Source organism: Oryx dammah, unplaced genomic scaffold, assembly GCF_014754425.2.
Source record: "Oryx dammah isolate SB20612 unplaced genomic scaffold, SCBI_Odam_1.1 HiC_scaffold_5, whole genome shotgun sequence".
Lineage (NCBI taxonomy): Eukaryota > Metazoa > Chordata > Mammalia > Artiodactyla > Bovidae > Oryx > Oryx dammah.
In genome coordinates this window covers 34,018,639-34,043,507 of record NW_024070189.1, presented here as the reverse complement: position 1 = coordinate 34,043,507, position 24,869 = coordinate 34,018,639, and positions in this window count along the sequence as shown.

Genomic DNA, 24,869 nt, shown 5'->3' with positions numbered 1-24,869 from the left:
GAGTTTGAGCAAGCTCCGGGAGTTGGTGGTGGACAGGGAAGCCTGGTGTGCTGTAGTCCATGGGCTTGCAAAGAGCTGGACATGACTGAGTGACTGAAATGAACTGAACTGAACTGGCCAAGAAGAGATATTCCATGTTTTTCTTCTAGGAGTCCAGAGATAGATGAGAAATTCTCTAAGTAACTTACATTTTATAGATTTTTATATTTTGCAAGAATTTTATGTAAATATGAACTCATTGATCTCAACCAATCAGGTAACTAGGGTTTCCCAGGTTGTGTAGTGATAAAGAATCCACCTGGCATACAGGAGATACAAGAGACAAAGGTTTGATCCCTGGGTTGGGAGGATCCTCTGGAGAAGGAAATGGCAACCTGCTCCAGCATTCTTGCCTGGGAAATTTCATGGACAGAGGAGCCTGGCAGGTACAATCCATGGGGTTGTAAAGAGCTGGACATGACTAAGCAGATACTCACACACACACACACACACACATTCAGGTAACTAGGTAAGTTGGTCATAATTTGCAGAGGAAGCAAAAGGCAGTCAAAATGGTCAAAACTCACTTTAGCTGTCCTGTTGCACGTGTTTATAAACTCCAATTTCTTTCTCTTTGTCTCTGTATCTTTGTCTCCATACCTAAACAGACTGTTTTCTAAATGTGTTTTAGATCCTTAAGCAAGTATATACAATTCCAGATGAAATATGCTTTGGATATAAGAATAGGGAAGGAAAAGTGAAACAGCTATGAAATCAGTATTCAACATACCAAAGTCTTATATTAGAGAAGACCCCAGAATTGGATGTCATTTTTGTACCCACCAATGGAAGAAAGGAAATAGGTGGCATTTTTAGTAGTGGTTCTCAAAAACTGTGATCCTCAATCAAAAGTGTGAAGATCTTTTGGAAATTTGTTAGACTTGGAGATTTTTGGACCTTTCTTAATAAATCAGACTTGCTAAATCAGAACTTCTGAGGGTAAGGGTAGTCATGTTTCAATTAACAAGTTCTCTAGATGAATGTGATATCTGATCTCAAATTTGAGAATCACTACAATATGGAGTTAGTCATAAGACAACAGCAGCTAACCAATTAGTTCTAAAGGGGATTCTATTCATGAGATGGGGCATTTTCTATTCATTCACTTTTGCATTCCTGCCATGTGGAAGAGATCCAGGCATATATAGTACTGCTGCTGCTGCTGCTGCTGTCGGATCAGTTGTGTCCGGCTCTGTGCGACCCCATAGAGGTCAGCCCACCAGGCTCTGCCGTCTCTGGGATTCTCCAGGCAAGAACACTGGAGTGGGTTGCCATTTCCTTCTCCGAACATGCCATAAATTCTTATCGAATCAATAAACCATTCCTTAGAATATCTTCTAAAAGTTATTGTAAAGACAGTACAGTCTAATTTTGCAAACAAATTCTTAATAATAAATAGAGCAACCTGCTCTAATAAATAGAGCAATGGGCTTCCCTGATAGCTCAGCTTGTAAAGAATCCACCTGCAATGCGGGAGACCTGGGTTCGATCCCTGGGTTGAGAAGATCCCCTGGAGAAGGGAAAGGCTACCCACTCCAGTATTCTGGCCTGGAGAATTCCATGGACTGTATAGTCTATGGGGTTGCAAAGAGCTGGACACGACTGAGAGACTTGCACTTCACTCACTCAAATAGAGCAACACATTTCATGGCAATTTTATAATAAGTGGAAATATAGGCGTGAGTCAATAAAACTAACTGCATGAATAGCCAGGAAGCTAGAATAGCTAGTCTCAAACTTGGCTATTCAAACTTGACCTGATTATCAGAATTACACAGGTTCAATTCCTGGTCAGGAAGATCCCTTGGAGGAGGGCACAGCAACCTACTCCAGTATTCTTGCCTGGAGAATCCCATGGACAGAGAAGCCTGGTAGGCTATGGTCCAACAGGGTTGCAATGAGTCAGACATGACTGAAGTGGCTTAGCATGCATGCAAATATGTGTAATACATATATAAACATTATATAAACACAATAATATAATAATACATATATAAATATTAATAAGCATAATAAATATAATTAATTTAATTTCTTTTGACTTGTAGTTTTTAGCTCAATGTATCTTAAACAACCTTTTATGCTAATCATAGAGGGATGATTCTTTTTAATTACTGAGCAGTATTCTTTAACACAAATTAACTATATCTTATTTAATCATTTCTCTATAAACATTCAGAACTATAACAATATAGTAAACAAATTTGTGATATTTAATAAATAAAAATAAATTTTCATAACTTTGTGTTTCTTTAGGGATTTAGGCTTATTATAATAATTTACTATTAAAAAAATTGTCCTCAGGATCTTCCCTTCTCTCCGAATTCTACTTAAAGGATCTCTCTAGCAGGAAATTGCTCATTTCTTTATTATACTGTTATTTGTAGTTCTGAATGTTAAGAGAATATAGCATTCTTCTCTCATAGTATTTGTATTATACAAATACCTAATCTTGATATTTTAAAAGCATGTTAAAAAATTCTCAACTGATAGATTATTTAAATGGTTGAAGGGTTATAAAAAAGGAAGAAGGGAGGAAATCTAAAAGAAATTTTGGCAGTTTTATGTAGGAAAAAAATATAATAATCTACATAAAAAGTCATAACATAGAAGAAATAAGACCAGATGAATGGTCTGATAATCCACAATCACAGAATAATTCTACTTGAGGGAAGAAGATTTATAATGATGTGTTGGTGGAAATCAACAAAGTTAAAAACAAAATTTAAATTCCTTTTAGCTCCAGGTTTTATGAATGTAGTAAACTAGATGACTATCATAAACTGAGTTAATCACTGATGTAGAAAGCATTCCTTGTCCCACCTTTTTTGTCGAAGTCATGAAATCAACTGCAGAAAATATAATGCAAATATTTTAGAACATAAAAGATCAAAGTTTTAGAACATATAGGAAATAATCCTTTCTGACAAATTTAATTTCTCATGTTTATATAAATAGAAAAAAAAAACAGAAAGAGCTGGCTTTTTTGCCATTATCTACAGTCCATATATCAGAAGATTTTGTCTATTTTGCTAAGAAAGGCTCAGCAATCTATCCTCTAAAAGCATGAAATTACTGAGGGCTAAGTGGCAAATGGTGTTAGAAGCATCATTGTATTAACTGTTTTCTGCCTAACAACCTGGAACTTAGATAAAGATCAAAGTTTACATAATTTTGATGGTGTTTATCAACACACTAAAGTTTTAAAATGAAATGTTTCCACATCAGTTGACAAGGTTTCCATTTATGAGCAGCCCAATAAGATAGGATGCTCTTTCCTGTTTATCTAAACCAGCAATTTTGGTGTAAAACTTTCACTTGCAATGGATGATGGGACAGATTTAAAACCTGCTTTCCCCACAAATTGTAATTGGCTAAAATGGAACAATTTGATGGTATCTTATATAGAGGGAAATGTCAGAAATTAGGCTTAAAAGTAAAACATATGTGAGCAAAAACAAGACTGCTGAAAACTCTGCCTCTTATGACTTGTAAAAACGCACCAGATCCCAGAAAGAAGATGCGGGTTTCATTGTTTTACACTCCTTCAACAAGGAAAGCTTTTGGATACTAAAAAGTAAATTAATATTTCCACATGTTGGTACAGTTGATGGCTCTCTTCTTTTTTAAAAAATAAATGGTTATTTATTGGCCACAACGCATCTTATTTGCCATTGTTGTTGTTCAGTCGTGTCTAACTCTTTGCCACCCCATGGACTGCAGCGCAGCAGGCTTCCCTGTCCATCACCATTTCCCAGAGCTTGCTCAAATTCATGTCCAGCGAGTTGGTGATGCCATCCAACCATCTCATCCCTGTCTCCCGCTTCTCCTCCCGCCCTCAATCTTTCCCAGCATCAGGGTCTTTTCCAATGAGTTGGCCTTTTGCCATACGTAGGAGTTTTGTTGCATCACGCAGGATCTTTCAGTGTGGAGCCGCACGGCCTCATTAGTTGCAGGGCATGGGCTTACTAGCTCCGTGGTATCTGGGATCTAAGTTCCTTGGCCAAAGGTCGAATCTGTGCCCCCTGCATTACAATGCAGATACTTTACCACCGGACCACCAGGGCAGTCCCAGTCATTCTCTTCTTGAAACACCTTCTTCAATTGCCTTCACAGGCACCCTAAGCATCCATACAGCGCTGGCACTTCTTTCCTCAGCTTCCATGGTTACCACACCTGATTCCCCCAACTTCTAAGTGCTGGAGTTTCTAGCACTCATTCCTCCCATTCTTTTTCCCCTTATAATACCCACTTATTTCCTTAGCTTACAAGCCAATTGTTTGTATTAAGTGTTCTAGTTTCTGGCCTTTGTTCCACTGCGATTCCAAAAATTTATGTGAAACTATCAATCAACGTGCTTAGTATTAGAAGACAAGGATCTTTTAGTAGGTAACATTTTGGAAAATCGAAGATATATATTTCTAGATAATATTCATTATCCAGATTATCATGTCAGACTGTGCAAGGCATGGGATATGCCTTATTTTATTTAACACTAATACTGCCCTGTTAGATAAGAAATGTTGATATCATTTCACAGATGATGAATGTTCCCAGGGTCCCAGATCCAGGTGTAATGTTAAAATAGTTGATGTCTGAGTGTTTACTCTGGGGTCTCTGCTGCCTTGGCTCCTCAATTTACTCACCCTATACTTCTGTGAGGTAGATGGTATTATTATTAATATTTTGCAGGTTAAAAAAAAAAACAACAACAGATTTATGAAGCAAGTAACCTAAGATAAGGGCCTTCCCAGGTGGCTCAGTGGTAAAGAAGGCACCTGTCAATGCAGGAGATGTGGGTTTGATACCTGGGTTGAGATTCCCTGGAGGAAGAAATGGCAACCCACTGCAGTATTCTTGCCTGGAAAATTCCATGGACAGAGGAGCCTGACAGGACAGTCTGTGGTGTCACACAGTCAGATCAGGACTCACACACACACACACACACAACCTAAGGTGACAAAACAAATAGGTAGAATATCTGCAAGGTAGCTTTTTGAACTCTACAGTGAGGCCCCTTTTCATGTTGGCACATTATCACTTAGGGAGGCAAAGAAGGGGCATTGTCCAGACAGGCACTGGGTAACCGAGAGTCACCAAGAGATGACTAGAAACTTGACTAAGTAGATTTTTTAAAACATAAAGAGAGACTATAAAGATGAACTTTGTCTATTTATACTTTTTCTGACAAATCTATTGACAGTCCTACTGCATGTTATTCAAGTTAGGCCAACAGTAATGACTACTGAAATCTTTCCATTACAATGAGAGCCATTTTCCTTGCTTCACTTGTTTTTCTTTCTGGTAGATAAAGATCAATTTTTGAATTAATTTTTAAATAGCTGGCTTGCCTTAAGGGCTCAATGCTCCACCCTTCTGATCTTAAATAATGTACTAAAACTACTATAATAGCAATATTCACTACTAAAAGCAAACAAAATCTATCCTCAATTCTTATGGTTTCTACCTTTCTCTTTACGATACATGTTTAAAACTTAATACTATTAAAGTGGTTAATTTAGCTATTTTATAGAACTTATTGTAAAAGTCGTACATTTAGATTATCTTTTACATCTAAGAAGGTTCAAGTACTAATTTCATTTAGCCATTAAATTTTTAAGAAAGTAAAGGAGAGAGAAAAAGACTGATATTCCTTGGTTTACACAGAAAGCCAATAAAGCCCTTGCACAGGGTTTGCTCTGTTCACGAAGGCCTCAGGTGCCCTCTTAAGGGGGTGAAGGCGCAGAGTGCCTTCTCGAGAGACGGTCTTAGAAGCGTGGGCAGGAAAGTGAACCCAGAGGGCCTCTGCTCTCCAGGGGATCAGCCTGAAAAAGAGAGAGGGAGAGGGAGAGAGAGAGAGAGAAAGCAAGACACGGGGACCAAAGCTCTGATGGAGCAGAGGTGTTTTATTCAACATTGTGTGAGTATTTATATGTCTTACAAGGTAGCTATTTTCAGCAGAGATAAAATCAAAACTTACAAGTTATCAAGGAAACACGAGGTCATTCATGTGAAAGAGAGAGGGTTGTAAATAATCACTTTTACCGTAGGGTTCATAAAAAAGGAAGAGGGTACTTATCACCGTATAGAAAAACTAACGAAGGAAATGCCTGAGGAGAGGCTTGCCTCTCCTCTTAATTCCTGAATATTCAGAAATTAATAAGGAACAGAGGATTCCTGGCAGATCCAAAACAGCACACAGGAAGCCTCCTGTTAAATGCTTCCTGACAATATATCAGTTCTTGCTCTAGAATTTACTGTCCAAACAATAGAGCACATAGATAAATAGAAAGCTCTGAACTTATATGTAACACACACACATGTACTAAAAGTAACAGATAAAAATAAGAACCTTCATAACTTCTTACGAAATGAATTTTAGGAATAAGGCAAGTTTAAATGTTAGCTGAACAAACAGTTCAAAGATAATGATTATTGAACAACCAACAGATATAAACATGTACAGTTGGGGATAAACTCAGCTGATATGATGAGCCAACAGCTCAATGAGGTAAAAGAAAAAGTGATGGATTGGAGAAAGATACAGATTGTAGTTGGTCACAGGTGGTCAATAGGCTTTGGGTGTAAGTAGGGAATTTTAACAGAAAGTATGGATATGAGTGTTCAATATAAACAGTGAGTCTGTTAGGGGACCTCAGTTAAAAGAGGAGCTGCTGTTCAAGAAATCAGTCAAGCAGATTTTGTAGAACAGAAAGTGTAGACAGCTATTACAGGACCATTAAACTCCAAGCATGGCACCTTTCTGGGCACAGGGACTTGTGCAGCTGCATGGGTGGGATTTCCATGTAGCTTGCCCTGCTCTGACATGTAGACTTGTTAATCACCCTTCCTCCTTTCTGTGTAGACATGAGAAATGTAGTAGCAGCCATTCCTACTCTGTTTTGAGCTAGCAGTCAAATCACAGTGTGTTTAATGGCGGGATATGGCAGGGCCTCTTACTCATCCCTGCTTTAGGTACCAGTTGTGTTCCATCATGGTGATGTCAATTCCTTGAACTTCTCAACCTTAGATTGAGATAGTAGGTTTATAGGCAGGGGGGTTTGACTCCTTGCCGCTTGCAGGGTCTCCTCATCTTCATTTCACACTGGGCTCTGCAAATGGAAGGTTGAGAAGGGAACTGAGCTTTACCTGCCCAAGAAGGAAACCTCTTAATGTGGACATGGCAAAGAAACAAGTGACAAGGGGTTTTAATATTCTTTTACTTAAAAAAAAAAAAGGCAAGACAATTATGACAAAATGTGGCCAATGAATAATTATGGTTGTTGAGACATGAGGCTTGTTAAGTCAGTCTCTGTAATTTTCAGTTCCCTTTTTTCTCTTAAAATATTACTTAGTGGCTCAGATAGTAAAGCATCTGCCTGCAATGTGGGAGACCTGGGTTTTATCCCTGGGTTGGGATGATCCCCTGGACCTAATCCACATTGGGAGAGTCTAAGAAGGATAGAGAAGGATATATCAGGTAAAAGGAACTATATATGGAAAAAATGGTACTTTCAGAATGTTGCACAATGTCTACATTGTATGGAGGGTGTCAGTGGCATGCAGCAGAGACATCCCAGCTGAGTTTAGAGCAGTACAAAGACAGGAGAATATAAATTGTTTTATATGTCCTCATGTTTTTTAGGCATATTTCAATTTCCTCGGCACATGGATAAAGCCTATAATCACATGCTGACAAAAAATTATAGATGAAAATATTTCTATAGATAATATATAGCCTGATAGAGTGGATTCACCAAACAACATCTATAAAATCTTTATCCAGAATAATGGAAGAAGGCTAAGTAAATTATATAAATCTAAAAATTTCCACAGTTTGAATAGCAAAAATCAAAGTTACTCAGCTTTATCTGGATTGAATCAGCAATCTGAATGAAATACTTCGTATTAAATTTCTCCCACACTAGCCTATCTTCTCATGATGAAATGCTTCCTCAATTTGTTCTGAGTTACTAGTAAGGGCACTTCTCCAAAACAGAATGAATCTGAGAAATCAATCTTCAAAGCATTTTGCCCTTGAGCTATCCATATATGTGTTTGTTTTAATAAAAGAGAGAGAGGTAAAGGTTTTTCTCAATTGTTTACCTGCACAGGATACATCCAATATTAATGCGATGAGGCATATTCTTAATAATTTCCAGAATAATTGGCCTCTAATTTGATTGTTTGGAAGTTTAGATTTTTCTATGAGCATTTCCTTGAAGTGAAAGAATAAGCCTCTGTATTTTACAACACACATACACACAATATATATTGGAATATATAAATTCATATATCCATGATGCCAGTTCAAATCCAAAAGATATGCCAAGAGAGCTTATTGTGAGAATAGAGGTTATGATTATAAAATATAGCACTGTTGTTGTTTAGTCACTAAATTGTGTCCAGCTCTTTTGTGACCCCATGGACTGTAGCTCGCCAGACTCCCCTGTGCATAGGATTTTCCTGGCAAGAATATTGGCGTGGGGTGCCATTTCCTTCTCCAGGGGATTTTCCCAATCCATGAATTGAACCTGCATCTCCTGCATTGTCAGGCAGATTCTTTACCACTGAGCCACATGGTAAACCCAAGTATAGAATACACAACTGCAAAATAAATAGCTCTTTGTCCTTATGTGAAGTAAGGCCACTTCTATGTGGCCAAATATGACAGGGTGATCTTTTAGCTCTCAAAATATAATCTTTGAAAGAAGAGAAACACATTTTTATAATGATCTTAAATAAGCATATTTGTGAGAACAATTGCTTTGTCTTCTCAGCACATTATTACTGAAAACCTAAGAAGGCTTGATTCTTATCTCTTCTAATAGTCCTTTTAGACATACACTTTACCAAATAGCACTGGCTTAAAGTACTGTCTTCAGGGCTGTCATAAAAATGACAATGTTAAGTGGCTGTACACTGATGGCATATGTTTCTTTGTTCTTAAAAATGAATTCATATTCCTTTTTTTAAATTCTTAACTAAATATACTGAGCTAAATATCTGAACTAATATACTGAGCTAAATATACTGAACTAAATATCTAATACATGGGGCTCAGAATTTTGACACTAAGGAGTTCTAATTTCAACAGTGCCTCTTGTGAGGATCATATATGATAATTCAGATAAGACTCTTAGCACAGTGCTGGGTACTAATGAAATCTCTCTTTTATCAGCCTAACTGAATGTGTCAGGATACGGTTTGTAGCCAATCTATAGAACTATTCTCAAAGATCACTAAGAATCTGAAATTATTCCTATATAAGCTTGGTCTCTAATGGTATTAGGTAGAATATTCCAAGTCCCCCTATGAAACAAGCAGTTCTCAAATCTCAGTGGGTTAACCCAACCAACTGCATTTGGATTTTGTTTTCTTTCGTTTTGTTTTCATCCTCAGTCAGGGCCGGTAGAATCTCAATGAACTATCGTTACCCACTAATCTAAGCTTGTGGACATTCATGCATGTTCAGTTGTTCAGTCGTGCCTGACTCTTTGCGACCCCCTGGACTGTAGCCCACTGGGCTCCTCTGTCCATGAGGTTTCCCAGGCAAGAACAGTGGAGTGGGTTGCCATTTCCTTCTCTAGGAGATCTTCCTAACCCAGGGATTGAATCCACGTCTCTTGCATCTCCGACACTGGCAGACAGATTCGTAACCAGAAGCACCACCTGGGAATCCGAAGCCTGTGGACACTCCATCTTAAATGAACTCCCGGAATTTACTTGGCAAGGGAAAGGAAATGAGATGAATTGATCATTGGATCTTAAAGCGTCAGTAAGAAAGCAACAAGACTCTTTTGGCCCCATGTCACTGGCCAACGAGAGCTTTCTAGGTGGTGCAGTGGTCACAAGCTAGAATCAAGATTGCCAGGAGAAATATCAACAACTTTGATATGCAGAAAATACCACTCTAATGGCAGAAAGTAAAGAGGAACTAAAGAGTCTCTTGATGATGGTAAAAGAGGAACGTGAAAAAGCTGGCTTGAAACTCAACATTCAAAAATTAAGCTCATGGCATCTGGTCCCATCACTTCAAGGCAAATAGATGGGGAAAATTTTAAATAGTGACAGATTTTGTGTTTTTGGGCTCCAAATCACTGAGGATATTGACTGCAGCCATGAAATTAAAAGGCATTTGCTCCTTGAAAGGAAACCTGTGACAAGCCTGGACAGCGTATTGAAAAGGAGATTAAAAAAATAATAATAAATAAATAAATAAATATAAGGCTCAATAAAAGAAAAGAAAAGGAGAGACAGCACTTTGGCAACAAAGGTCTGCAATAGTCAAAGCTACGGTTTTTCCGTAGTCACGTACGGACATGAGAGTTGGACCATAATGAAGGCTGAGGGCTAACCATGTTTGAACTGTGGTGCTCAGAAGACTCTGAGAGTCCCTTGGACAGCAAGGAGATCAAACCAGTCAATCCCAAAGGAAATCAACCCTGAATATTCATTGAGATATTTCTTTTCTTTCTTTCTTTATTCATTGAAAGGACCGATGCTGTAGCTCCAATACTTTGGCCACTTGATGCAAATAACTGATTGATTGGAAAAGACTCTGATGCTGGGAAAGATTGAAGGCAAAAGGAGAAGGGGACAGGAGAAGATGAGATGGTTAGATAGCATTACTGACCCTGTGGATATGAATTTGAGCAAACTCTGGGAGATAGCAAAGGATAGCGGAGCCTGGCATGCTGCAGTCCATGGGGTCACAAAGAGTGGGACATGACTTAGCTACTGAACATCAACAACACTATCCAAAGAGAGCCACAGCCTACTTACCTACTTACACAGAGTAGGGTGGGGTGGTGGGGGTCGGGGGGTACAAATGTGCCCTGGTGACAACTACTCTCCCCTTTTAGATTAACTGTGAGACAGATAATTGGAAATAGAAGATCTTCCCTACTTGATACTGTGAACAAATGCATCTCTGTAAAGTAAGAATTTCTTAATATCTAGGGGAAATTTTTGCTACATACTCTCATATGAGTTGAAAACCTCATAAATGAACCTGACCAAAATCCATATTTATAATTTCAAGAGAATTAAAAGTGAGCTCTGGCTAAATACCCAGTTCCTTTAGTCTATTTACCAGGAATTCAGGAAACTTAGGAAGGACATGCTGCCACAGCACATCGCTTTGATAATAAGGCTTGGAGAAATGTGATTTTCAAAGCTTGAACCCATCAAGCTGATTCTATTGTTTGCCACCTCCAGTCTCACATATAATTTTTCAACCTGGACAGGATGACAAAAAAAAAAAAAAAAAAAACCTACAGCAATGTGTCTGAGGTGTTAATATGGAATGCAGGTTTGGTTGCAGATGGGTTTTGTTTTAGAAGCAATGAGACTGCCACACACAGAAAGACATTTAAAACATTACCTTAAGCTAAACAAACACCACTTTTCCAAGGTGCCTCATCATTAACCTTGGAATGTTGATATGCCTAGGGACAGAAAAGCAGAAAGCAACGAGATGCAAGATGACAGGTTACAGGAAAGACATACAGTATTTGCAGTGTGTGTAGGTCTGTGGGTGGGGGGCTTGGGGTTGAGGACAGGTAGAATGGGAGTATTTAACAGTAGAGATGCATCATAGATCCTAAATTTCTGAATATTTAGGGATCATAGCCTATGCAATCAGATTTACATGGAAAGGGAGTTGAAGCTGCATTTTGATATCACTTTATACTAATTATTCAAATCAAAGACTGGGGACTGGTAGAGATAATGGGAGAGGAGGAAGTGGGTTGCTCCTTATTCACTTCTTAGACACCAGCACTAATTGTGATCTTTATATTTTCTATTTTTAGGGCTTTCTCCCTTCTCTATCCCAAACAGCGAAGTAGTCATTGTTATTACAGAGGGGATGTCACTCCAGGTTTGTTCTAAAATTATAAATGCCTGGGGTTATTTAAAGACTATTTCAATATTTTCTTCAAGTGTTTACAACATAGTCTTAAAGTAGCTGAAAGACATCTTTTCAGGTGAGATGAAGTTGTAGAGTGTTCTTTGCACACACAGTATTGCTGGCAGGTCAACTAAGTCAAATACTTTTCCAATATGACTGTGTTGTCCCGCTGTACATTACATCAACAATTTTTATGTAACAAAAACAGATTTCCTAGCCTTGGCTGATTGACCATTTATTCCAAGTAATTGTTGATAAAACATAGTTGCAAGATAGCAAGAGAATTTGGATAGTCCCTCAGAGTTTGTTAAAATGGGCTTGGCCTGTGGCTCTGCTCCTGAGAACCAGCTGCCTTCACTACCACATTTCTTCTGTGGACGTTTTCAAGGATAAAGTGGTAGCACACACAAGGCATTTTTGGTGCCATGCTGATGATGGAGGCACTCAGAGAAATGTCTGCTGTACTAAGATAATCACTTTTTCATCCTCAAGGAAGCCCTTGTTGCTTCTTACTGGTATTAGATGTTGCTGACGATGCCTTTTCCTGGTGTTCTTTTAAAGAGGACCTCAAATTAAACCTATTACCCCTTAGATCCCAATTACATGGAAATCCACAACCTTTCCGAAATGTGTTTAAGCACTAACATGAAGACCCACTCCATTCAGTATTTCCACTAACTGGTTTAAGGTCTTGACATTGCCTGGTAAGAAGATTATAGAAATGCCTGAAGGACAATTCTGGGTATAAAAACAAATGTCCCCTTGTGCATTACAATTGCCAAAAAAAATTAAAAAAAAAAATACAACCCTTTCATCTTTTTATTAATTGTATAATTAATGCATTCTGTGTACTGATAAGAGTAATGCCATGTAATTAATTTTTAAGAATTAAAAACTTGCCTTTATCCAGCCTCATGGTGTACTTTCATGTTTATAGCTGTGAATATAAATCCTCTTATCTAATTATAACATGACTGGCTTCATTGTTGAAACAAAGCAGTTCTTTGTCATTTTTTATTTGATTATGTAATATTTATTTTATTATATTAATTATATTCTATCCAGAAAAAAAAAATAAGACCCAAGGACTTAATATTTTAAGTCTTGCAAAGCTTATCAGAAAAATGCCATGCTGCTTTGGATAAGGTATGATATTTCATTTGTTTTCTGTGTCTGTTTTTGTCTTCCGTGATTACCCATTCTGTTTACCAAAAGCCTCAATTAGCATTTGAATAGTGAGCCAGAGAGCAGACAGGTTGAGAATTCTTATAGAACTAATTTGGCAGTCCTTCTCTTTCCCCCTTCTCCCTTCATAGCCTTTTCTTTGCCTCTAATCAAGCTGCAGTTATTAAAGCCAGAATAAAAGACCTGATTTTCCATTACATTGATGCATGCTGAACAGAGCCTTGATTTGCTTTTTCTTTCAGCAATGCTAATTGGACTCAAAGGAAATATTTAGTTTATAATAGTGAATGAAGAATTCATTTAATTTTAGGGAAGGGGGAAATCAGCAATGAAACTAGCATATATGTTTGTGTGTGTGTGTGTATATATATATATATATATATATATTTCCAATTGTTTCCTTCCTTTAAAAGTATTTTTCTTAATGTTTCTCATAAATAATAGACTTATTTAATTATCAATGCCTCAGGTTGGAGAAATTTACAATTGATGGAAAGATTTCTGATCTCTGCTTAAAAGAAAAAAGAATGTACTACATTTGGGAAATTTGGTTTCAGCTATGTCTGATCAGTATATAAGAAAGAATTCATTTAAGCACAGCTGTTTTCAAGTACTATTTGCACCTCAGATAGCTGGATGTCTTCCAGACTAAGCTGTCATCACCAGTCACTCTTCACATCAGATAATGGCTGGTATTGTTCACGAGACCATGCTGTTGAGATAGAATAAGTGCAAAACTTTACACAAGAAGCCTGGTTAATATTAAAATATCATGTGAGTGTTGGTCCTCATCACTTTAAAACCTCACTTTGAGGAGGAAGTACTTATTTTAAAAGTATGAATCAACAGATTAACAGAGTTGCAGCTCAAAAGAAGAAAAGCAAATATTCATGTGAGTAGAAGGGATTTTCGATGTACCAATGTGTTGTTTAGATACTGCATGAAGATTAGATGCAATGTGTTCAATTAGAGAATCATTTTTCTGTATATCAATGTGTAATGCTTCCAGGACTGTTGTATCATTATTAAGGTGTTTATATTTTCATCTGATGCATCCCCTCAATTATAGATTTGGGAAGAGTCTTCTTGCCAACTATTTAACAGAAGCTAAACAGGACTTTGGGCTTCCCTGGTGGTTCAGATAGTAAAGAATCTGCCTTTATTCCAAGAGACCCGGGTTTGATCCTTAGGTCAGGAAGATCGCCTGGGGAAGGGAATGGCAACCCACTCAATATTCTAGCCTGGAGAATTCCATGGGCAGGGGATCCTGGTGGGCTACAGTCCATGGGATCCCAAAGAGTTGGACACACCTCAGTAACTAACACAGAAAGAAGCAGGACTTCATTTGGACATTTATGATTTAGCTTCTCCCCACTCTTTGAAATGAAGCTTTCCACCCACTCTAGTCATATCAAAGTGTTTTTATTTCTCAGAAAGCATCATGTTCTTGACTTTGGACCTTTGAATATACTCTTATGTTCTTGGAATCTTTTCTTTCCCCTGTTTACTTGGCTTCTTTCTATTCATTTTTCAAGGTTCAGCTTAAAAATTACTTCTTCTTAGTGTCTTCCTTAATCCTTTATGCCAAATCCCATTAAAATATCACACAATTACTTCCATACTATATATAACTATAGGTTCCTTAACACATGTAGTCTAACACTTCCCCCGCTCTGTAGTTATACCTTTACTTGTGAAATCTCATACTATAGCCTCTGGGAACTGACTATGCCTAGCACAATGCCTGGCGGAGTGGACTTTCAGTAAGTATGTATGGACTATGTTGAACTGAAATAAGTTGATTCAAGATTTAGTCCAACTTGGATAAGTCAAACATGTAAAGGGAAATTTTATTTTATTTATTGATTTACTTATAAGACTTATTTAGGTTTTAATAATTTGTTACATTAAATCTCCTTCAGATTTTAAATTATATTTTGGCAAATGACATTTAAAAGACATAAAAGAGCTGTCACAGTATGTCTCATATACGTATATGTTTTAATCCTTAGATCTCTCTTCTCTTTCTGTATAGTCACTGCAAGCAACCTTAATCAGATTGTGTGAGTACTCAGTCGCTTCAGTCATGTCTGACTCTTTGCAACTCTATGAACTATAGCCCACCAGGCTCCTCTGTCCATGGGATTTTCCAGATGAGAATACTGGAGTGGGTTGCCGTTTCCTCCTCTAGAGGATAATCCAGACCTGGGATCAAACCTGTGTCCCCTGCATCTCCTGCATTGACTGGACTACTTTTTACCACTGAGCCACCAAGGAAGCCCCTTAATCATACTAATAACTACAGTCTAGACCTCTCTTCTGAGCCCCAGATCCCTTTACTAAATTGTCTGTGTGATATTTCTTCTGCAGTGTCTCAAAAGACACCTCATATTCTACATTGCTCAATTCATGCTCATCTCCCCCAAATACCTGGTCCTCTTCCAGTGCTCTTTTCTCAGTGACTAGCAGTATCATCCATCCCGTTCAGCAAATGAGAAATCTTACAGCCACTCAGGTTAGCTCTCTTTACTTACTCTCGTATCCAATCCTCTGACTCTCACCTTCTATATACATGACTTTCTGGTCCAAGCTGCTTATTTGACCTACTCCAGGAGCTTCCCAAATTGGTTCACTTACATTTATTATTGTCCTGCTCTGACTCAAATGCATTAAGAATGATCGTTCCATTGCCAAGTTTGAACATTTCATTCCCTTGCTTAAAAATCTTTAATGTCATCCCATTGCATGCTAAGTTGCTTCAGTCGTGTCCGACTCTTGTGCGACCCCATAGACAGAAGCCCACCAGAGTCCTCCATCCACAGGATTCTCCAGGAAAGAATACTGGAGTGGGTTGCCATTTCTTTCTTACCTTAAGCTTAAAACAAAACTAACGAACTTCACCTACCCCAATGTGCAAAGTTCAGTTCTTACTTCTAGCCTCACATTATACCACGTTCTCTGTTGCTTTTTCTGCTCTGGTTTAGAGAGTCCAACTTAGGTGCTATAGGCACTTTTCTACCATAGACATTTATACATCTGTTTCTTCCACTTATAACATCATTTCTTCACCTTCTTTCCCTAGTTAATTGCCGTTATCTTTCAGATTACTGGTCATTATTTTACTTCTTCAGGAAACAACCTGCTATATCTAATTAGGTGAAAATATTTTACTCTAACACATTTAATTCTCTTTTGACATTTCTTATCATGCCTATGGTGCTATCTTTACATGCTTATTTGATTAATGATATCTGTTTCCTGGACCAGACTGGGCTCCACGAGAGCAGGGTCCATGTCCAGCATAATAATGGCCCACAGTAATCATACGATTCATGTTTGCTGAATGAAAAATAAATAAATGAATGTATGCCAAGTACTGTGCTAAGAGCTTTAGCTGTTCAATAAATATTTGTCAAATAAATGAACTGTTCAGTAAGCTGGGTGTTTGGTAACATGGAAAACAACTAAGTATTGAACTTTCTCCCCCTCTTAAAAAATCTATTTCCATGATTTCTATGTAACCTTTCAAGATAAATTATTGTTATGACAATACTTGAAAACACCTAGTGCTATTATCTTATGAAATAACAATTCGGCAGATATTTGTGCACCCTACAATATGCTTTATGAGGTGAGAAAGAGCCTGAATACTTGAAGAAGTGAAAGAAAAGGAGGGAAGAACATTAATATTGATGGTGTCCTCTCCTCAATCCCTAGCCTCTACAGATTTCCTGATATTTTTGAAGGTATTATTATCTGTTCAAGTTTTAATATAAGGAAACAAAGTCCCAGAGAAAGTAAATATTTAGCCAATGTTGTACTACAAATGGGTAGTTATTCTGGAATGCTAGTCTATAACTTTCCCCCTCGCCACTTCTCCGTGGATCTTGCTGCTGCTGCCAAGTCGCTTCAGTCGTGTCCGACTCTGTGCGACCCCATAGACGGCAGCCCACCAGGCTCCCCTGTCCCTGGGATTCTCCAGGCAAGAACACTGGAGTGGGTTGCCATTTCCTTCTCCAATGTGTAGAAAGTAAAGTCGCTCAGTCATGTCTAACTCTTAGTGACCCCATGGACTGCAGCCTACCAGGCTCCTCCATCCATGGGATTTTCCAGGCAAGAGTACTGGCGTGGGATGCCATTCATAGGCATAATTTGAATGGTACAATTCTAATGTGTTTACCCAAACAAAATAATTTGATCCTTGGCAGTCAAGTTTTTCAGTTTATACATACGGCAGTTATTTTCAGTTTCATTATAACTCCATTAATAAATAGAAAGTAAGCTCTTGATGAGAACATATTTGTATTTGTTTTTTAAATATTTATTTCTCCCTGTTAGCATCTTCATCATAATTATATTTGGTTAATTTGTCTCCTTTTTTCCTCCAATCTAAGCCAACAAAAATAATCTTTATTTACATTTAATGTGCACATGTAGTGGGTTGAAGAGTCCCCCCCAAATTTATATCTACTCAGAAAATCAAAATAAGATCTTACTTGGAAATAGGTTCTTTGCGGATATAATTAGTTAAGGGCTGAAATAACATCATGATGGATTTTAGCATGTGTGTCCCTACATGTATGTATGCTTGGTCATATCGAACTCTTTGGGACCCCATGGACTGTAGCCTGCCAGACTCCTCTCTCCATGGGATTTCCCAGGCAAGAATACTGGAGTGGGGTGCCATTTCCTTCTCCAGGAGATCTTCCTGAACTAGGAGTCAAACCTGCATCTTCTGTGACTCCCGCACTGGCAGGCAAGTTCTTTACCAGCTGAGGTACCAGGGAAAGTGGGCCCTAAATTTACTAACTGATGTCTTTATTTAAAAAAAAGGAGAGAAAATATAGACAAAAAAATGAAAGTGATATGAAAGAGGAGGCAGAGTTTAGGCTCGTGTGTCTACAGACCAAGGAATGCCAAGGATTGCCAGCTACCACCAGGAAGGTAGAAAGAAACAATGAAGGGTTCTTCTGAGGAGCATTCAGAGGGAATGTGGCCCTACTGACAACTTGACTTTGAATTTCTAGTTTCTGTAGCAGTGAAAGAATACATTTCTGCTGTTTTAAGCCAGTTGGTTTGTGGAAACTTGTTGTCACAACCTGAGGAAACTAACACAGTGTTCAGTTCAGCTCAGTTCAGCAGCTCAGTTGTGTCTGACTCTTTGCGACAGCATGGACTGCAGCACTCCAGGCTTCCCTGTCTATCAGCAGCTCCTGGAGCTTGCTCACACTCATGTCCATCGACCTAATGGTGCCATCCAGCCATCTCATCCTCTGTCGTCCCCTTCTCCTCCTGCCTCCAATCTTTCCCAGCATCAAGGCCTTTTCCAGTGAGTCAGTTCTTCCCATCAGGTGGCCAAAGTATTGGAGTTTCAGCTTTAGCATCAACCCTTCCAGTGAATATTCAGGACTGATCTCCTTTAGGATGGACTGCTTGGATCTCCTTGCAGTCCAAGGGACTCTCAAAAGTCTTCTGTAACACCACAGTTCAAAAGCATCAATTCTTCGGCGCTCAGCTTTCTTTATAGTCCAACTCTCACATCCATACATGACTACTGGAAAAACCATAGCCTTTACTAGATGGACCTTTGTTGGCAAAGTAATGTCTCTGCTTTCTAATATGCTATCTAGGTGGGTAATAGCTTTTCTTCCAAGGAGTAAGTGTCTTTTAATTATCTATGAAACGTGATTTTGTAGCCCCCCAAAATAGTTTCTCACTGTTGCCATTGTTTCTCCATCTATTTGCCATGAAATGATGGGACTGGATGCCATGATCTTAGTTTTCTGAATGTTGAGTTTTAAGTCAACTTTTTCACTCTCCTCTTTCAGATTCATCAAAAGGCTCATTAGTTCTTTGCTTTCTGTTGCAAGGATGGTGTCATCTGCGTATCTGAGATTATTGATATTTCTCCCTGCAATCTTGAGTCCAGCTTGTGCTTCATCCAGCCTGGCATTTCACATGATATACTCTGCATAAAGTTAAATAAGCTAGGTGACAATACACAGCCTTGAAGTACTCCTTTACCAATTTGGAACCAGTCTGTTGTTCCATGTCCAACTCTAACTGTTGCTTCTTGAACTGTATGCACATTGCTCAGGTCAGGTGGTCTGGTATTCCCATCTCTTTCCGAATTTTCCAGTTTGTTGTGATCCACACAGACCAAGGCTTTGGCATACTCAATAAAACAGAAATATACACTTTTCTGGAACTCTGTTGCTTTTCTGATGATCCAACAGATGTTGACAATTTGATCTCTGGTTCCTTTCCTTTTTCTAAATCCAGCTTCAACATCTGGAAGTTCACAGTTCACATACTGTTGAATCCTGACTAGGAGAATTTTTGAGCATTACTATGCTAGCGTGTGAGATGAGTGCAATTGTGTGGTAGTTTGAATGTTCTTTGGCATTGCCTGTCTTTGGGATTGGAATAAAAACTGACCTTTTCCAGTCCTGTGGCCACTGCTGAGTTTTCCAAATTTGTTGGCATATTGAGTGCAGCACTTTCACAGCATCATCTTTCAGGATTTGAAATAGCTCAACTGAAATTCCATCACCTCCAATAGCCTTGTTTGTAGGTATGCTTCCTAATGCCCACATGACTTCACATTCCAGGACGTCTGGCTCTAGATGAGTAATCACACCATCATGTTTATCTGGTGTGTGAAGATGTTTTTTGTACAGTTCTTCTGTGTATTCTTGCCACCTCTTCTTAATATCATCTGCTTCCGTTAGGTCCATACCATTTCTCTCCTTTATTGTGCTCATTTTTGCATGAAATCTTCCTTTCGTATCTCTAATTCTCTTGAAGAGATCTCTGGTCTTTCCCGTTCTATTGTTTCCTTCTATTTCTTTGCATTGATCACTGAAGAAGGCTTTCTTATCTCTCCTTGCTATTCTTTGGAACTCTACATTAAAATGGGTATATCTTTCCTTTTCTCCTTTGCCTTTCATTTCTCTTCTTTTCTCAGCTATTTGTAAGGCCTTCTCAGAAAATAATTTTGCCTTTTTGCATTTCTTTTTCTTGGGGATGGTCTTGATCACTGCCTCCTGTACAATGTCATGAACCTCCATCCATAGTTCTTCAGGCACTCTGTCTATCAGATCTAGTCCCTTGAATCCGTTTGTCACTCCCTCTGTATAATCATAAGGGATTTGATTTAGGTCATACCTGAATGGTCTAGTGTTTTCCCTACTTTTTTTCAATTTCAATCTGAATTTGGCAATAAGGAGTTCATGATCTGAGCCACAGTCAGCTCCTAGTCTTGTTTTTGCTGACTGTATAGAGCTTCACCATCTTTGGCTGCAAAGAATATAATCAATCTGATTTCGGTGTTGACCATCTGGTGATGTCCATGTGAAGAGTTGTCTCTTGTGTTGTTGGCAGAGAGTGTTTGCTATGACCAATGAGTTCTCTTAGCAAAACTCTGTTAGCCTTTGCCCTGCTTCATTTTATACTCCAAGGCCAAACTTGCCTGTTACTCCAGGTGTCTCTTATCTTCCTACATTTGCATTCCAGACCCCTATAATAAAAAGGAGATCTTTTTTGAGTATTAGTTCCAGAAGGTCTTGTAGGTCTTTACAGAACAGTTTAAACTCAGCTTCTTCAGCGTTACTGAAACTAACACAGTTTACTGAATTACAATAATCCATTTCACTTTAGGGGAGTGCTTAGCTGGGAGATGCCTCTTAGATATGATGTTCTGTGGGCTCCCACATCTCTGCCTTTCCAGGAGCATATGGGAAGCTGACTCATTAGAAATATTTTGGTAGCTTAAAAAGAAGATGAGCAGGTTTCTTGGTGCCTACAGACTTTTAAATTATGAAGGATCTAGGGGACAAAAGTACAATTCATTGAACCTAAACCTAGTCATCTATTCTGAGGAAGAATATAGATAGGAGTGAGCTTCCCAGGTGACAGTAGTGGTAAGTAACCTCCCTGCCAGTGCAGGAGACAGAGGAGATGTAGGTTCAGTCCCTGGGTCTGGAACATCCCCTGGAGGAGGGCATAGCAACTCACTCCAGTATTCTTGCCTGGGAAATCCCATGGACAGAGGGAACCTGGTGGGCTACAGTCCATAGAGTTGCAAAGAGTTGGAAAGGACTGAAGCAACTTAGCAGGCAGACATGCACAGACAGGAATAAAAACACTGAGTTACTTTTGAGAGCCATTGCCTGCATGGCTGGGAAACTAGTTGTTTATGGGGGACAGGAAAAGTCGAGAAAAGTCAAGCAGGTTATTATGGAAGAGTTGATGTGCATGTTCACCCACTCTGCCAGTTGTCATTCAAGTCTGCCAGCTGAAACAGTTAAAAAAAATAATCATAAAAGACTAAATAAACCACCTCTGATATTTCAAAAAATCTCCTCTTGCTTCCTATTCCACTCTTCGGTCATTTTGTTCTAGCTATGTCTGATATTTATCCTCTCAATTAACCAAAGATAAGGAAGGATGACTTCTTTGAAAATCCAAACCTATAAATTTTAGGAGGAAAAAACACTGGCCCGAAGGTAAATTCATCAAACCTCTACGTGATACAGATTGAGTGTGTGCAGAGCGGACGATGTGCTGATCGTGCTTCAGGAGATACAGATCATTAAAACTCCTTCCCGGTGCCTGTAGCTGGGTTGTTTATTACAAAAGTAAGAATCACTAACGTGTCCTCCTTGCTAGAACCATAAATCTGAAACCTCTCCTTTTAAGAACTGTGATTTGACAACTGCGATACTATCGCTCCCCCTGCTGGTCAAATTCAGATTGTCAGCTGCCTCTGGCAAACCGTTTTATCTATTTCTTCCATTCAGTTTCTTCATCTCATCTTTCTGTGCTGTTTACCTACCAAATAGCAATTTTTAAATATATTTTTAAAATAATTCTCTTGTTAATGTCTTTCACACTCAGGTGGTCCCTAGAATGACTCTGCTTTTCTTTTCAGATGATTTCAGCCAATCTGCTAGTACACCTTAAATCTTCTATCTCCTCTTTTGGAAATGCAGTTTCTACTTGCACAGACCCTTAGTGCAAACTTCTCTGCATGCTCACACAATAGTTGAATATATTGGAAATAAAAGAAAAGTGCATCAAAAGCAAAGTGTCATTAAAGTTTTAGAAAACAATCATAGAACAGAATTAAAGCACTTGCAAATTCGCCCTCTTTCCAAATTAACACTCTATGGACATATAGGATGCTAATGACTATTTTTTAAAATAAAGTATTTTTTATGACCATATAGGGAAAGCTTTTCTTTTTCTGAAGCAAAACTCTTTTGCCTTGAAGAAAATAACTTAGATATATACATTTAATCTATGATTTGAAGTATATTCTGGCAGTTGCCTGAAACATGAGTTATGGGTGTTTGCAGAATCCTGATAAATCAGATCTAGACCCTGAAGACAATTTTCTAGGTTAAAATAATGTATACACAGGCAATAAGGAACATGTGTATACTTTGGCAGGAATGGATAGAGGGCTAACTAGCTGTAAGGAAGACAAGGAGGAAGGTGTTATTTGGTATTTGTAACCATAAACTTCCATGTATGCCTTACTGGATTAGGAGCTACGTGAAGACAGACATTGTCAGTAGTCCTCTTCTGGTTTCAGCATGAACATAAAAGTCATTTGATGAATTTTGTGTGGTTTTTCGAAGAATGAATGCATAAGTGAGTACCATAGGCCCTTAGTTGTCAATGTCCTTCCTGTCTAAATTAATTTTATAAGGCTCATGCAAAATAGAAGTCAGGGACTTCCCTTGTAGTCCAGTGGTTAGGTATCTGCGCTTCCACTGCAGGGGCAGCAGGTTTGATCCCTGGTCAGGGAACTAAGGGAGAAGGAAATGGCAACCCACTCCAGTGTTCTTGCCTGGAGAATCCCAGGGACGGGGGAGCCTGGTGGGCTGCCATCTATGGGGTCGCACACAGAGTCGGACACGACTGAAGTGACGCAGCAGCAGCAGGGAACTAAGATTCCACATGTAGCACATGGTATGATGGAAAAAATAAATAGACATCAAAGAAAAAGAAGACTTCAATTATTAGATTGCCACTGAATATTTAGTTTCTTTGGTTTATGTTTTCTCAAACAACAAGCAATGCCTTTGTAAAATATCCTACAATACAAAGTTCATGGGGTAGATATAATAAATGTTGCCAGATTCAGATAAATATATTAGATATTATTCAAATAAATATACTAGGTATTCTGGAATTCAAAACCATAAAGTAAACATATATTAAATATTTAATTTCCAAACTGTATGCTACAAATATTTATTAGCCAACCTCTGTGGCTCATTTCTGTTGAGCAAACACAGTGCTAAGATAATTTTCAAGAATCATAGGCCTCAACTGGTGATATAGTAAACCCTGGGGCTGCTGCTCTCAAAAATCTTGTAAAATAGTGTTTCCTGGATATCTCATTGCCTGGTATAGTATAATATGTGTGATCTGCTTTCAGGAAGAATCAAGTGTGAAAATCAACGCCCCTCCCCGCCCCCGCCCCCAACTGCTGCAGTACTGGGCAAATGCAGACCACAGGGTTCAAAGTCAATGAGCAAAGAAGACAAAGGAATGACAAAGCACAGGATTGCCAAGGGTATGAAGTAAGACAAGCCACATTCACAACTTACACTAGGAGCCTCCTTGGGATGACAGATACCTAGGACAGGCCTTTTGCAAAGCACATTTCAGGAAGGAGTGCAATTATTAGAACATGGCCTTATGTGTGCATCCATGCTAAGTCGCTTCAGTTGTGTCCGACTCTTTGCAAACCTATGGACCTTAGCCCACCAGGCTCCTCTGTCTATGGGATTCTCCAGGCAAGAATTCTCGAATGGGTTGCTATGCCCTCCTCCAGGGGCTCTTCCTCACCCAGGGATTGAACCCACGTCTCTTATGTCTCCTGCATTGGGAAGTGGGTTCTTTACCACTAGCACTGGAAGGCCCTGAACATGGCCTTATATGTACTTTCAATTTTTGTAGATGGAAAATGTAAATTCTATTGTTACGTTGGCTCTCTGTCAAATTATAAAATAATATATGCTGATTGTTAAAAGAAAAAAATCAAAATACAGTATATCCCTGTGCTCATCCATTAGCAACCCTAGATGGAACTACTGTGAACAGTTTTGTAAATTTAATTTCAGGTCATTTAAAACTACATCCAATAAGCTTAAAATGCATAGATTATTATGTAAAATAACACTTTATAACTTTCTTCCTCCCTGTGTGTATGTGCCTGTAGACATATGGTTTATTTATTTATTACAGATTTACTTATTTATTTTTATTTTTGGCTGTGGTGGGTCCTCGTTGCTGCACACGGGCTTTCTCTAGTTGCAGCGAGTGGGATTACTCTTTGTTGTGGTGTGCAGGCTTCCTGTTGCTGTGGCTTCTCTCTTGTTGCAGAGCACAGGCTCTGGGTGTGCGGGCTTCAGCACTTGCAGCATGAGGCTCATGGGCTTAGCTGCATCATGGCATATGGGGAATTCCCGGACCAGAGACCAACCCATGTCCCCTTCATTGCATGGTGGCTTGTTAACCACATAAGTGGGATTTTATGACATCGATATGAATATCCTGATAGAATTAAATGACCACTCTTACAGACTTACAAAAAAAGACAAGGCTACTAATTATAGGGGACAAAAAGAAAACTTAGAAGACTATGTGTTTATATGATTAATGTGTTTATGTATAAAGAGGGAAGAGCTGGACAAAATTGAAATAATTTATTTTC